At 40.9% G+C, this 15,026-nt stretch overlaps 1 non-coding gene across 1 annotated transcript; it reads left to right on the top strand.

The window, feature by feature from the left end:
• Positions 1-14,103: 14,103 nt before the first annotated feature.
• Positions 14,104-14,263, top strand: LOC111752906 (U1 spliceosomal RNA). The gene has a single exon (XR_002787800.2). It is a non-coding gene; the product is annotated as a U1 spliceosomal RNA (small nuclear RNA).
• The last annotated feature ends 763 nt before the right edge of the window (positions 14,264-15,026 follow it).

Here is a 15,026-nt window from a genome sequence, read left to right as displayed (position 1 = left end):
ATTAGCAGCTGAACTCTTAACCACTATGGCACCAGGGTTTCAGCGAAGCTGCCGCTGTCCAGTAAAACCATTATACCTTCCACTCTCATCTGATGAGATTAATCCAACTGTGTTCGAAGAGTCTTTGTCTGAGATATCACCTGAGGCGGCACCTGGTGCCTTGCCTGAGGTATCACCTGAGGTAGATCCCTTTCATGACATTGCTGAATATTCCCAGGACTCACCCCCACTACCCATTTTTGCTTTTAGGTCTATAACTAGACTTAAGTCCCAGAGAACCCCAAAAGGTGAAGTACAAAGTGTGACCCTGGAGGAGGCATGCCACACTCCAAAGGAACTGCTTGACTTTCCTAATATGTACAAACAGAAACCTGGGGAATATGTGTAAGAATGGCTATTAAGGGTGTGGGATAATTGTGCAAGGAACATAAAGATGGATCAGTCTGATTTTATTGGTATGGGCCCACTAAGCACAGATTCTTCATTCAGTGTTTCAGCTCGAGAGGTTAGGAAAAGGTCTAATAGTTTATCTTTATATATTGTCTTTTCCTCTTATTCATTGTTGTTGATTTTGTTTCTGCTGAGTCTCTATTTTTTTCTTGTATTTTATTTTTATGAGTAGGATTGTTAGTCTCCTTTGTGGTTACCTTAATATTTACCGCTATTTTTCTAAGTTTAAACCTAACTTTTATTTCTTTATATTGCCTTGTCTTCCTCTCCAAATGAAAGATCTATGACTATGTTTCTTAGTCCCTCTTTATTGTTTTTAATGTTGTCTTCTTTTACATTATAACATCACTGTTTCCCTGTTTTGAGGATTTTTTAAATCTTGATTTATTTTTGTGATTTCCCTGTCTGTGTTGACCTCTGACTACTCTGACCAGTGTTCTAGTCTTGGGTTGATACCTGATACTATTGATCTTCTAACCAAAGAATTCCCTTTAGTATTTCTTGTAGTCGTGGCTTGGTTTTTATGAATTCCCTAAGCTTCTGTTTATCTGGAAATGTCCTGTTTTCATCTTCATATTCAAGAGACAGTTTTGCTGGATATATGATTCTTTGATGGTAATTTTTTTCCTTCAATTCTTTATATAAGTCAACCCATTGTCTTCTTGCCTGCATGGTTTCTGACAAGTAGTATAAGCTTATTCTTATTGACTGTCCTTTGTAGGTGACTTTTCATTTATCCCTAGCTGCTCTTACAATTCTTTCTATTTTTGGTTTTGGCAAGTGTGATTATAATATGTTTTTGTGACTTTCTTTTAAAATCTACCTTATGTGGAGTTCAGTGAGTATCTTTGATGGCTATCTTCTCATCTTTCATGGTATCAGGGAAGTTTTCTGCCAATAAATCTTCAACAATTCTCTCTGTATTTTCTGTTCTCCCTCCCTGTTCTGGTACTCCAATCACACTCCACCCAATAGCAGCCAAGTATACTTTCTTTTCTAGTGCTCATGGAACATTCTCTAGAACAGACCACATATTAGGTCATGAAGCAAGCATTAGCAAAATCCAAAACATTGAAATATTACAAAGCATCTTCTTTGACCATAAGGCCATAAAAATAGAAATCAATAACAGAAAAAGCAGGGAAAAGAAATCGAACACTTGGAAACTGAATAATACCCTGCTCAAAAACGACAGAGTTATAGAAGACGTGAAGGATGGAATAAAGAAGTTCATAGAATCCAATGAGAATGAAAACACTTCCTATCAGAACCACTGGAGCACAGTTAAAGCAGTGTTCAGAGGTCAATTTATATCAATTAATGCACAGATACAAAAAGAAAGGGCCCAAATCAAAGAATTACCCCTACAACTTGAACAACTAGAAAGAGATCAACAAAAGAAGCCCTCAGGCACCAGAAGAAAGCAAATAATAAAAATTAGAGCAGAATTAAATGAAATAGAGAACAGAAAACAATTGAAAGAGTTAAAAAGACCAAAAGCTGGTTCTTTGAAAAAATTAACAAAATTGGTAAACCATTGACCAAACTGACAAAAGAAAAACAGGAGAGGAAGCAAATAACCCAAATAAGAAATGAGATGGATGATACCACAACAGATCCAACTGAAATTAAAAGAATCATATCAGAAAAATTGTACTCTAACGAATTTGAAAACCTAGAAGAAATGGATGAATTTCTAGAAACACACTGTCTACCTAAACTAACACAAACAAAGGTAGAACAACTAAATAAATCCATAACAAAAGAAGAGATTGAAAAGGTAATCAAAAAACTCCCAACAACAACAAACCCTGCCCTGGACAGCTTCACTGCAGAGTTCTACTAAACTTTCAGAGAAGAGTTGACCCACTACTACTAAAGGTATTTCACAGCAGCATATCCCTGATACCTAAATCAGGTAAAGACACTGCAAAAAAAGAAAATTACAGACCTATATCCCTCATGAACTTAGATGCAAAAATCCTCAAAGAAATTCTAGCCGATAGAATTAAACAACATATCAAAAAATAATAACTCATCATAACCAAGTGGGATTGATACCAGGTATGCAGGGATGGTTCAACATTAGGAAAACAATTAATGTAATCCATCATGTAAATAAAGCAAAAGACCATAACCATATGATCTTATCAATTGATGGCAGAAAAGGCATTTGACAAAGTCCAACACCCATTCATCATAAAAACTCTCAGCAAAATAGGAATAGAAGGAAAATTCCTAACATAATAAAGGGCATTTATACAAACCCAACAGCCAACATCATCTGAAATCGAGAGAGTCTGAAAGCATTCCCCTTGAAATTGAGAACCAGACAAGGATGCCCTTTATCACCACTCTTATTCAACATTGTGCTGGAGGTCCTAGCCAGAGCAATTGGGCTAGATAAAGAAATAAAGGGCAACCAGATTCATAAAGAAGTAAAAGTATCTCTATTTGCAGATGACATGATCTTATATACAGAAAACCCTAAAAAATCCTCAAGAAAGCTACTAAAACTAATAGAAGAGTTCAGCAGAATATCAGGATACAAGATAAACATACAAAAATCAGTTGAATTCCTCTAAACGAACGAAAAGAACATGGAAGAGGAAGTTATCAAATCATACCATTTACAGTAGCCCCCAACAAGATAAAATAATTAGGAATAAATCTTACCAGAGACGTAAAAGACCTATACAAAGAGAACTACAAGACACAACTACTGCAAGAAACCAAAAGAGAGCTACATAAGTGGAAAACATACCTTGCTCGTGGATAGGAAGACTTAGCATTGCAAAAATGTCTATTCTTCCAAAAACCATCTATAGATACAATGCAATTCTTAACCAAAATCCAACGACTTTTTTTAAATGAGATGGAGAAACAAATCACCAACTTCATATGGAAGGGAAAGAGGCTCCAGGAAAAGAAGAACAAAGTGGGAGGGCTCGCTCTACCTGATTTGAGAATCTTTTATACTGCCATAGTAGTCAAAACAGCCTGGTGCTAGTACAACAGATACATAGACCAATGGAACAGAATTGAGAATCCAGACATAAATCCATCCACATATGAGCAGCTGATATTTGACAAAGGCCAAAGCCCATTAAATAGAGAAAAGACAAACGGTGCTGGCATAACTGAATATCCATCTGCAAAAAAAAAAAAAAAAAAAAAAAGAAGAAAGAAACAAGATCCATACCTCACACCATGCACAAAAACTAACTCAAAATGGATCAAAGACCTAAATGTAAAATCTAAAATGATAAAGATCATGGAAGGAAAAATAGGGACAATGCTAGGAGCCCTAATACATGGCCTAAACAGAATACAAAACATTATTAACAATGCACGAATACCAGAAGAGAAACTAGATAACTGGGAGCTCCTAAAAATCAGACACGCTCATCAAGAGACTTCAACAAAAGAGTAAAAAGACAGTCTACAGACTGGGAAAAAATTTTGGCTACAGCATATCCAATCAGGTCTAATTTCTAAAATCTATAAGATACTGCAAAGCCTTGACAACAAAAAAGACAAACTACCCAATTAAAAAATGGGCAAAAGATATAAGCAGTCACTTCACCAAAGAAGACATTCATGTGGCTAACAGATACGTGAGGAAATGCTCACCGTCATTAGCCATTAGAGAATGCAAATGAAAACTACAATAAGATACCATCTCACCCCAATAAGGCTGGCATTACTCCAAAAATCACAAAATAATAGATGTTGGAGAGCTTGTGGGAAGACTAGGACACTTAGACACTGCTGGTGGGAATGCAAAATGGTACAACTACATCGGAAATTGATTTGGTGCTTCCTTAAAAAGGTAGAAATAGAAGTACCATACGATTCAGCAATCCCATTCCTTCAAATGTATTCTACAGAAACAGAGCCATCACACAAGTATATATATGCACACTCATGTTTATTGCAGCATTGTTCACAATAGCAAAAAGATGGAAACAACCAAGGTGCCCATCAATGGATGAATGGATAAAAACTCACAATTTATGGTATATTCACACAACGGAATGCTAAACAAAAAAAAAACCCAGTGCCAAGACGAGTTGATTCCAACTGATAGCGACCCTACATGACAAGAGTAGAACTGCCCCACAGAACAATAAAGAGCAACGATGAATCCGCAAAACATCTCATAACATGGATGAATCTGGAAGCCATTATGCTAAGTGAAATTAGTCACAAAGGAACACATATTGTATGAGACCACTATTATAAGAACTCAAGAAAAGGTTTAAACACAGAAGAAAAAAATTTTTATGGTTATAAGGGTGGGGAGGCAGGGAGAGGGGTATTTACTAACTAGGTAGTAGACAAGAATGATCTTAGATGAAGGGAAGGGCAACAGGTAATACAGGGAAAGTCAGCACAATGGGACTAAACCAAAAGCTAAGAAGTTTCCTGAATAAAACCAAACACTTCGAGGAACAGAGTAGCAGGGTCGGGGGCCTGGGGACCATGGTTTCAGGGGGCATCTAGGTCAATCAGCATAGCAAAATTTATTAAGAAAATGTTCTGCATCCCACTTTGGTGAGTGGTGTCTGGGGTCTTAAAAGCTAGCAAGCAGCCATCTAGGATGCATCAATTAGTCCCAAACCACCTGGAGCAAAGGAGAATGAAGAACATCAAAGAGTCAGGGAAAATATGAGCTCAAGAGACAGAAAGGGCCACATAAATCAGAAACTCCATCAGCCTGAGACCAGGGGAACTGGTTCCTTGGCTACCAACGATGACCGCTCTAACAGAGAACACAACAGACAGCCCCTGATGGAACAGGAGAAAAGTGGGTTGCAGAACTCAAATTCTAGTGGAAAAGACCAGACTTAATGGTCTGACTGAGACTGGAGGAACCCCAGAAGGCACAGCCCCCAGACTCTCCGTTAACGCAGAACCAAAACCATTCCTGATGCCAACTCTTCAGACAAAGATTAGACTGGAGTATAAGATATAAAATGATACTTGTGAAGAGTGTGCTTCTTAGTTCAAGCAGATAATGAGACTAAATGGGCAGCTCCTGTTACGAGGCGAAATGAGAAGGCAGAAAGGGACAGGAGCTGGTGGAATGGACACGGGAAATCCAGGGTGGAAAGGAATGTGCTGTCACATTATAGAGAGAGCAACTAGGGTCATATAACAAAGTGTGTTTGAGTTTTTGTATGAAAAACTAACTTGGGTTGTAACTTTCACTTAGAGCACAATTAAAAAAAGAAAAAGATAATTGCCAATAATTTTTTTTTTTTTTTAAGGGCTTACTTTTGCCATTTTGCTATTTTTGTGTCTTATAGTTTTTTTCCTCATTTTCTCCAATACTGCCGTTATTTGTGTTTAGTTGATTTTTTTATTGTAGCAAACCATTTTGATCCCTTTCTCCTTTCCTCTTAGATATTTTCTCTGTGATTACCATGAAGATTATATTAATGTCTTAAATTATGACAACCTAGTTTAAATTGGTACTAACTTAACTTCAGTAACAGGTAAAAACTTTATTTTAACTTCAGTAACAGGTAAAAACTTTATTACTACCACTTCTTCCTCCTCCCTATTGTGCAACTGTTATCTTTATACATTATGAGCCCGCTCTAATCAGTAAATGATGGGAAACCTCCCCAAATCCATGTTCTCAGATGCTAGACAAGGGCCAACTTTGTAAGCAGTCCTTCCAAAGGATAGCAGCCTCAGGCCTTGACTCTTTTCTCACAGAAGGTAAAATCAATAATTTTTTTCTACTGTATTCCCAATCAACGGTTTTATAGAACCCATCAAGGGAATAACCCATCACTGTTGAGTCGCTTCTGACACATAGCAACCCTATAGGACACCATAGAACTGCCCCACAGAGTTTCCAACACGAGCCTGGTAGATTTGAACTGCTGAACCCTTTGGGTAGCAGCCATAGCTCTTAACTACCACACCACCAGGGTTTCCATGAGGCTAACCAAAAGTTCAGTGGTTTCCTCTCAGACCTAGCACCTTCCGTTTGCTATCATATACAACACTGTTTAGCAAGTCACTTCCCTTCAGGGTTTTGCAAAAACATCCTGAGTCCTGAACCATGGCTCAAACAGACCCACAGCCTCATCCTCATTTAAAAGTCTAGTCATTTTATCACTTTCCTCTGAGTGGCACTTTGAGTCACCCTTTACATTCCCTGCTCTCTGATTCCCTAGACTCAGACTCAAAAAGTTGTTTCCAGTGCCCCTCCATCCCCTCTTGGTACCATGGACCCCAATCTGAGTTCAGTTCAACAAAAATTTATCGGGCTGTACTGGACATTGGGAGCTGATCAAAAGGTCAGAAGTTCTAATCCACCAGCTGCTCCTTGGAAACCCTATGGGGCAGCTCTACTCTGTCTTATAGGGTCGCTTCGAGTTGAATTTGACTCGACAGCAATGGTTTATTTTTATTTTTTACTAGGCATTGAGACATTGATGGTTCAGTGGCAGAATTCTTACCCTCCATGTGGAATACCCAGGTTCATTTCCTGGCCTATGTACCTCATGCACAGCCACCACCCGTCTGGTTTTGGAGGCTTACATGTTGCTGTGATGCCGAACAGATTTCAGCAGAGATTCCAAACTAAGATGGGCTAGGCAGAAAGGCCCAGTGATCTTTTTCTGAAAGTCAGCCACTGAAAACCCTATGGATCACAACAATCTGATCCCCAACCTATCAAGGGGATGGCACAGGACCAGGCAGCATTTTATTCTGTTGTGCGTAAGGTCACCATGAGTCATGGGCCAACGTAATGGAAGCTAATAACAACAGCAGTACTAGTCATTGCCTCCTGTGACAGGATGCTGTGAATGAAAACATGAATAAGACAAAGATCCTGCCTTGGAGGTGCTTACAGTCTTGTGAGGGAGAAGAACCCCAAAATATGTGACTTAAGTGTCCAATTTCTTTCTCTGTAAATGATGCAGTTAGAAGCTCCTTCTCTCTAGCTACACGCCTCTGGTCCACTCTGCTTTCCCATTATTTTAGGCATTGGTTCTCCCTATCCTTTGCTTCTTAGTCTTCTCCAAGGGTCCCAGTCATCTCTCCAATGTCAAATCTGCTTTTCTCCGTTCTCTGTCTTCCTATCCTCTATCCCTTGGTCTCCTTGTGTCTACTCAGGGGTTGGGTTTTCAGACTACACAGTGCCTTTATTATGTTGGCTTCTCCTTTGTGTCTCAGCTACTTACTCTATCACTTGTTCAAAAAACAGAACAAAGTAAAGCACAAAAAGAATATATGCATTACCAAATAACACTTATTATGTTTACCTGATGAGATGGAGCCTGTAGTCCCATTTCTTAGGCACTTACAAGGTAAATATGTGAGCAATATTTAATAAATGGAAATTTATAAATACATGAAATCAAAGATGCCTTGTAGAGAGGATGAGAACCCCGTTACAAACATGACACCTGGCTTCTGCTATTGGTTCAGCAGAATTTGCTACTACTGAGCAAAATCTTGATGTTCACATTAACTAGTTAACTAATTTAATAATCATTTTTTGAGGATCCAAAGTTTATCAAATACTGGGAAAACAAAAAAGAAGAAGAAAGGTCTTTGGCCTCAAACAACTAATTGACCAGTTGGAGACAGTTCAAAAAATACCACAGCTGTATAAATACCTTAGGATGCAGTAAGTGCTACTACTATGCACTTCTTCATATAAAAGTTGGACTAAGGAAGAATAACATGGCATCAGAATTGGAGAATGACTCATTAACAACTTGCAATATGCAGATGGCACAACCTTGCTTGCTGAAAGCAGACGACTTGAAGTACTTACTGATAAAGATCAAAGACTATAGCCTTCAGTATGGAGTATACCTGAACATAAAGAAAACAGAAATTCTCACAGCTGGACAAATAAAAAACATCATGATTGTCTTAGTTATCTAGTGCTGCTAAAACAGAAATATCACAAGTGGATGGCTTTAATAAAGAGAAATTTATTCTCTCAGAGTTCAGTAGGCTAGAAGTCCGATTACGGGGTGAAGGCTTTCTCTCTCTATCAGCTCTGGAGGAAGGTCCTTGCGATGCATCAGTCTTCTCTTGGTCTGGGAGCATCTCTGCGCAGAAGCCTCTGCTCCCAGCACTACTTTCTTGGTGGTATGAGGCCCCCATGTTTCTCTGCTTGCTTCTCTCTTTTCTATTTCAAAAGAGATTGGTTTAAGATATGATCTAATCTTGTAGACCTCATCAGTATAACCGCTACTAACCTGTCTCTTTATATGATAGTGATAAGATTGACAACACATAGGGAAATCACATCAGATGACAAAATGGTAGACAATCATACAATACTGGGAATCATGACCTAGCCAAATTGACAGATTTTTTGGGGGGGACACAATTCAATCCATGACAGAGAAAAGATTGGAGTTGTCAAGGATTTTATTTTACTTGGATCTACAATCAGTGTTCATGGAAGCAGCAGTCAAGGAATCAAAAGACATATGACACTGGGCAAAAATATTGCAAAAGACTCTTCAAAGTGTTAAAAAGCAAAAATGTCACTTTAAGGACTAAGGTGCACCTGACCCAAGCCATGGTGCCTTCAATCGCCTCATATGCATGGGAAAGCTAGGCAATGATTAAGGAAGGCTGAAGAAGAACTGTTGCCTCTTAATTATGGCACTGGCAAAGAATATTGAATATACCATGGACTGCCAGAGAACGAACAAATCCGTCTTAGAAGACATACAGCCAGAATGCCAGAATCAAGGATGGTGAGACTTAGGCTCACATATTTTGGACATGTTATGAGGAGGGATCAGCCTGGAGAAGGACATCATTCTTGGTTAACAAAAAAGAGGAAAACACTAAATGAAATGGATTGACACAGTGGCTGCAACAATGGGCTCAAACATAGCAAAGATTGTGAAGACGGCTTGGGACCTGGCAGTGTTTCATTCTGCAGTGCACAGGGTTGCTATGAGTTGAAATGGACTCGACAACACCTAACAACAACGATTTAGGCTAGGTTCTTATATCATGAAGAGTGTGCTTCTTGTTTCAAGCAGATACACGAGACCAAATGGGTGGCTCTTGTCCAGAGGCAGGATGAGAAAGTGGGAAGGAACAACAGCCGCTTGGATGGACACTGGAAACCCAGGGTGGAAAGGGGTAGTGTGCTGTCACATTGTGGGGATTGCAACTAGTGTCACATAACAATATGTTTATAAATTTTTGTAGGAGAAATTAACGAGCTGTAAACTTTCATCTGAAGCACAATAAAAAAATTGTATTCCAATGAAGTTTTTGTATGTGAAAAAGTTATTTAAATCAGCATAAAGGGTGCAGATGTGATTCATAACTTACTTTAGGGATACACTTTGTCAGCATCCTACAACACTTCAGAGTCCTGAACCACCAAAATAAGGAGCAAGATGCCAGAGCTCAGAGCCTAAGGCACTGCCTCTACCTCAGGCTCCAAGAAGAGGGCCAAAGGAAGGACCCAGAGCACCAGGTAACGATCTGGAGTCACAGTAACAGAATTGGAAGGTGAGTGGTGTCACGGAATCTTAGGATTCCCTGCCTTCCAGTTGCCTGATATATCATGCTGATATACAAGGCTGCCTGGTCTCCTCTGCAGGTGGGGACCACCCTCTGGAGGTAATGTTAATGGGGACCACACCTGAGCAACACCTTTAGTATATGTGTATGCTATTGCTGATACAAAAGACCTGTCTCTTAATAAAATTTAAGCATATTTTTCGTTGTTCATTCTTTCAAGTGCATAGAAAACATCAAGCATTCCATATTTCTCCCAAGTTCTTTCATTTTCTTAAAATCTCATGAGGTTACTTTTTCCCCTGCACAAAAAAGTTAATGAACAATTTAAAACCAGTAGATAATCTTGGTGTTATGGATTGAATGGTGTCCCCTCAAAATGTGTGTTAACTTGGCTAGGGCATGATTCCAGTATTGTGTGGTTGTCCACCATTTTGTGATCTGATGTCATTATCCTATGTGCTGAAAACCCTAACCTCTGTGATGTTAATGAGGCTGGATTAGAGGCATTTATGTTAATGAGGCAGAACTCAATTTACAGGATTAGATTGTATCAGGTGTCAATATCTGTTAAAACATAAAAGAGAGAATTGAGCAGAGAGGAGAGGGGCCTGCTACCACCTAAAAAGCAGAGCCTGAAACAGAGTGAGTTCTTTGTACTTTGGGTCCCTGCGCTGAGAAGCTCCTAGACCAGGGGAAGTTTGATCACAAGAACCTTCCCCCAGAACCTACAGACAGAGAAAGCCTCCTCTTGGATTCTGAGTCCCTGGATTTGAAGTTTTAGCCTACTAGACTGTAAGAGAATAAATTTGTTTGTTAACACCATTTCCTTGTGGTATTTCTGTAATAGCAGCACTAGAGAATTAAGAACATGTTCTTCTCCAGTTTTTTCCCCCCACACCATTTTAGTATTATAAGAACAAAATCCTGTGTATAATATTCTACTTAGTTTGTGAACACATTATAAGATTTTTGTGCTGTCTCATAATATTCTTCTTGGTGCATTCCAATGTTCTGTTGGTTTCTTTTTGCTCATGGGGGAAGCATGCTGGCTTTTCATTAAACCTGAAGTCACGTTTCATATCCCTAACTCCTAATTCAACCCTCCTGTAGTGTGTGAATTATTTTGTTTTTTAATCTTCATATATATGTTTTTCACTAGTCACTTAAAAATTTCATTCTAGTTCTACAGGGTCTCTTTCCAACTTGTTAAAGACATTGAAATATCTCATAAAAAGAAAAAAAAATCATGCTAGTTGATTATTATCCACTAACCTAATGATTTCCATGGATTCCCCTAAGGTTTATGTATATCTCCTTGAATACATGTAGTGGCCACCTATTTTGGGATGACTTGTAAACTGTTGCTATTCTTTATGTTCAGAAGCAGTTTCTATGGGCCACTGATTGATAGATCTGTTTGGGTGGACCAAAGTCATTAACCTGTGGTTGTGTTCTCTGACAGAACGCAGTAAAATCAAGATCATGGGTCTATGGTGGTCCATAGTGATCCATAGCATTTCTGTGCAATGGGGTTTAGCGGCATAGAAGCTGAGGTTTTAAGGAGAGGCACAGATAGGCAGGAGAGAAAGTGATTCCCTGACACACCTCCTCACTTTGTAAGTATCCATTCCTCCCTAGTTTTGTGAAACTGAGACAAGGAAGACTGCATGGAATATTTGTGTCTTCCCTTCAGATGCCTGGCTAGTCTACCCATTTGGTGGAGGAGGCCTTTGGTGCACATAGAAGGGAGAAAGGGAGCTCTATGGGGAGGAATTCTTGAGAAGTGGAGCTGTGCAGAGGGGCTACAGACTTTACACAGAGGTGGGCCCTATGCTCTGCTGGTCTTGGTAGAAATAAGGACAAGTATGGGTCATAAATGGAAAGCAACATGTTCAAGAAAATCAGTTTTCACACTCCACCAAGAAATCTTCAGGTCAGGGAATCATTTATAATGTTAAAGGTCAAGTAGCAATGGGAGGAGGCCATAACAATCCTTAGCTCTGGAGGTTTGGAAGAAGAGGCTATGGAAGAAGAATGCCTGGGGCATGTGATTTGTCCACACATTTTTCATCAACTCTCTCCTTGAGCAAAGCTTGTGTGTTTCCCAGATATATTGCAGCTACCATATTGATGGTTTGAGTGCAGCTAATACTTCTGATTTGTGAGACTTTTGATCATCACAACTGGATTGGGAGTGGCGGTTCCTACTGGCACCTAGTTAGCAGAGGCCAAGGATGTTGCTAAAGATTCTGCAATACACAGGGGAGCCCCCTCCCTGCAAGAAAGAATTATCAGATGCAAAAAAAAAAAAAAAAATAGTGCCGAGGTTGAGAAACCCTGGCATAGGCTAATGTTCATGCTTGAGTGACTAGAAAACATGAATTTCTGACTAACTGGATTTGCTGTAGAAGGAAAGGAAACCCTGGTGGTGTAGTGGTTAAGTGCTACAGCTGCTAACCAAAGGGTTGGCAGTTCAAATCTGCCAGGCACTCCTTGGAAACTCTATGAGGCAGTTCTACTCTGTCTTGTAGGGTTGCTATGAGTCACAATTGACTCGACGGCACTGGGTTTGGTTTTGGTTTTTGGTAGAAGAAAAACTCTGGAGTCAAAGAAAACTCTTAAGCTTTTTGTCTTAGTATATGGAAGGATGGAGTTGCCACTGACTAAGATGGAAAAACTGCAGGTGCAGCAGGTTTCAATGGGAACATTCAGCCCAAAACCCCTGACCTTGCTTGGAAGAGTTTTCCTTTCAGGCTGTCTCCATTCCTGCATCTATATGAGTCCTTTTATGAAGCTGGAGATGCCTGGTCATGGTGCTCAGCCCCCTCTTGTCCTCAGTACCATCTATCCTTCCATCTGCTGTCAAGTTCATCCACTGCCCTAGTTTCCTCAACCATCTCTGCACAAGCTTCTTCTGTACACAAAGGTCAGTTGTGATGTGTGGCCCGGATGAGGCAACTCATTTCTTGAATTATAGTGGTCTAGCGGCCGGGACCTGGGACTGAAGGACCCGGGTTCAGTTCAGGATCAGAATCCTTTTTCCATCTCCACAAGCAGGAAGTCTCCTTTTCATCCCAGAAGGTCTGGCCTGCTCCAACGACCACAAGTAGAAGAGCCTCCACAGTGAGTTCCAAAAGGTCAGCAGTTGAAATTCACCTGCTGCTCCTTGGAAACCTTATTGGAGGTTTCTACCCTAGACCTGGCTTATAGAGTCTCTGTGAGTCGGAATCAACTCGACAGCAATGGTTTCGTTAAGCATCTTTACCAGGTTTACACAGCCCTGCAGAGATTCACATCCCTGTTGGTCTACACCCAAGACCACACTCTGCCGCCCCTGCTCCAGAGGCTCAGAGCCCAATTAGCTCCGATTAGCTGAGTCAGAGGCAGAGCCAAGTTAAGGCGTTTGTGCGTACGCTGTATCTTCGTGGGTCAGGTCAGCATCCTGGACTACATTTGCTAGTAAATTGCTTACTAGGCTTTTGGAAGAGATGGCTGGATGCGATAAACGCTATGGTGGGAGGGAGGTGAGGGTTTGGCGAGGTTACAGAGGCCTGACCCACTTGTAGTTGAGGTGATTCGGGAAGGTGATATTCCGTGACACAAGAAAGGCAGCATGTGAAGTATGCAAACATGGAAAACTGATACCAGTGCCATACGCAGAAGGCACATCTAAAAAGAAACACTTGAGAATCAAAAAGATGGTATCATAGCAAAGCCCCACAAGTCTACCACTGCTGTGATCTTTAATCTCCCATAGACTCTTCCAGATACTGCCCACGTCTTCTCTTATGCATTCCGTACTCCCAAGTGGAGTTCAAATCTCTGTTTGTTCATCGTAACCCAAGAGGAGAGCGAGCCTGGGAGGTGGAGTTGCCTGAGCCTGCGGAGGCAGCCTGAGAAGTAAGTACATGAGACAGCACAGTGGCTGCTGGTCGGGTCCTGCTTCAATTTGGTGTAGTTGGCTGTGTTGTGGATTCCAGTTGGAGACCGTGGCTTGTATGATTTCGCGGAGAGCGGATTGTGATTGTGGTGGTGGGTGGATCGAGGGGAGGATGGAAGCTGTAAGCATAGCATGAAGAGATAGGAGGCTGCATTGTGCCAGCAGGAGGTGCGGCCCTACTTGCCTGGTAGAGGAGATACCATAATCATGAAGGTGGTTTTCCCTGGGCAAGGCTCATCCCTTGCGCTGAGGGTGTTGTGATCGCTGGGATTTCCCTACATATGGGAAACAACTGCTTACCTTGTGGTATCGGAGCAGTTTCTCCAGATGTTCTGAGTTTCAGGACAGACCTGTATTGCGCTTTTGCAATCTTCTTGCTACTCCTTTAGGTCTAAGTAATTTCCGTGCCTGTTTTTTCTTTAACCTGCCTACCTTCCTGCTGGGTACCTGTCAGACCTGTGAAGTATTGACATTGTCAGACCAGAAGGGCCAACATTGTCTTTCTTTCACTTTCTTCCCTTTTTCCTTTTGCCCTACCTCTCCCTTGCCACACCTTTCTGCTCTTAAGCTCTTAACTACAGCACCCCCACCTCTGCCTTGGGGACCCGTAGCCTCCACACTGAGACGCAGGCCAGTAGGTCTGCTTGCCTGCCTGCGCGTCTCTTTCCCAGCCCTGAGCCACGCTGACGCTCCCGCCAGAGAAGAAGCCACAGCTTCTCCGGTCTGCCTCCCCCGCCCTCAGGACACTCAGCTCTCACCTGCAGTGAAGAGATATTAAAGAGATTAAACGAGCAAGTGAGAAGCAGAGATGGGGGAAGAGAGATGCCCAGCCACATGAAGACAGCTCAGGAGCAGAAGCTCAGAAAAAACAAGGACCTTCATCCAGAGCCAGCAGAGAAAGCCTTCCCCTAGACCCGGCACACTGAATTTTGACTTCTGGCCTCTTAAACTGTGAGAAAATAAATTTCTGTTTGTTAAAGCCATCCATTTGTGTTATTTCTGTATAGCAGCACTAGATAACTAAGACACATAGAGTCTCATCATTGATTCATGGATTCATGCAATCTCCTCATTGCTTTCTCTGATTCTGTCCTCTCGA

The sequence above is a fragment of the Loxodonta africana genome, chromosome 3 (genome assembly GCF_030014295.1).
Source record: "Loxodonta africana isolate mLoxAfr1 chromosome 3, mLoxAfr1.hap2, whole genome shotgun sequence".
In the NCBI taxonomy this organism is placed as follows: domain Eukaryota; kingdom Metazoa; phylum Chordata; class Mammalia; order Proboscidea; family Elephantidae; genus Loxodonta; species Loxodonta africana.
The sequence above is the reverse complement of the archived record's forward strand: the minus strand, read 5'-3'. Positions and strand labels throughout refer to the sequence as shown.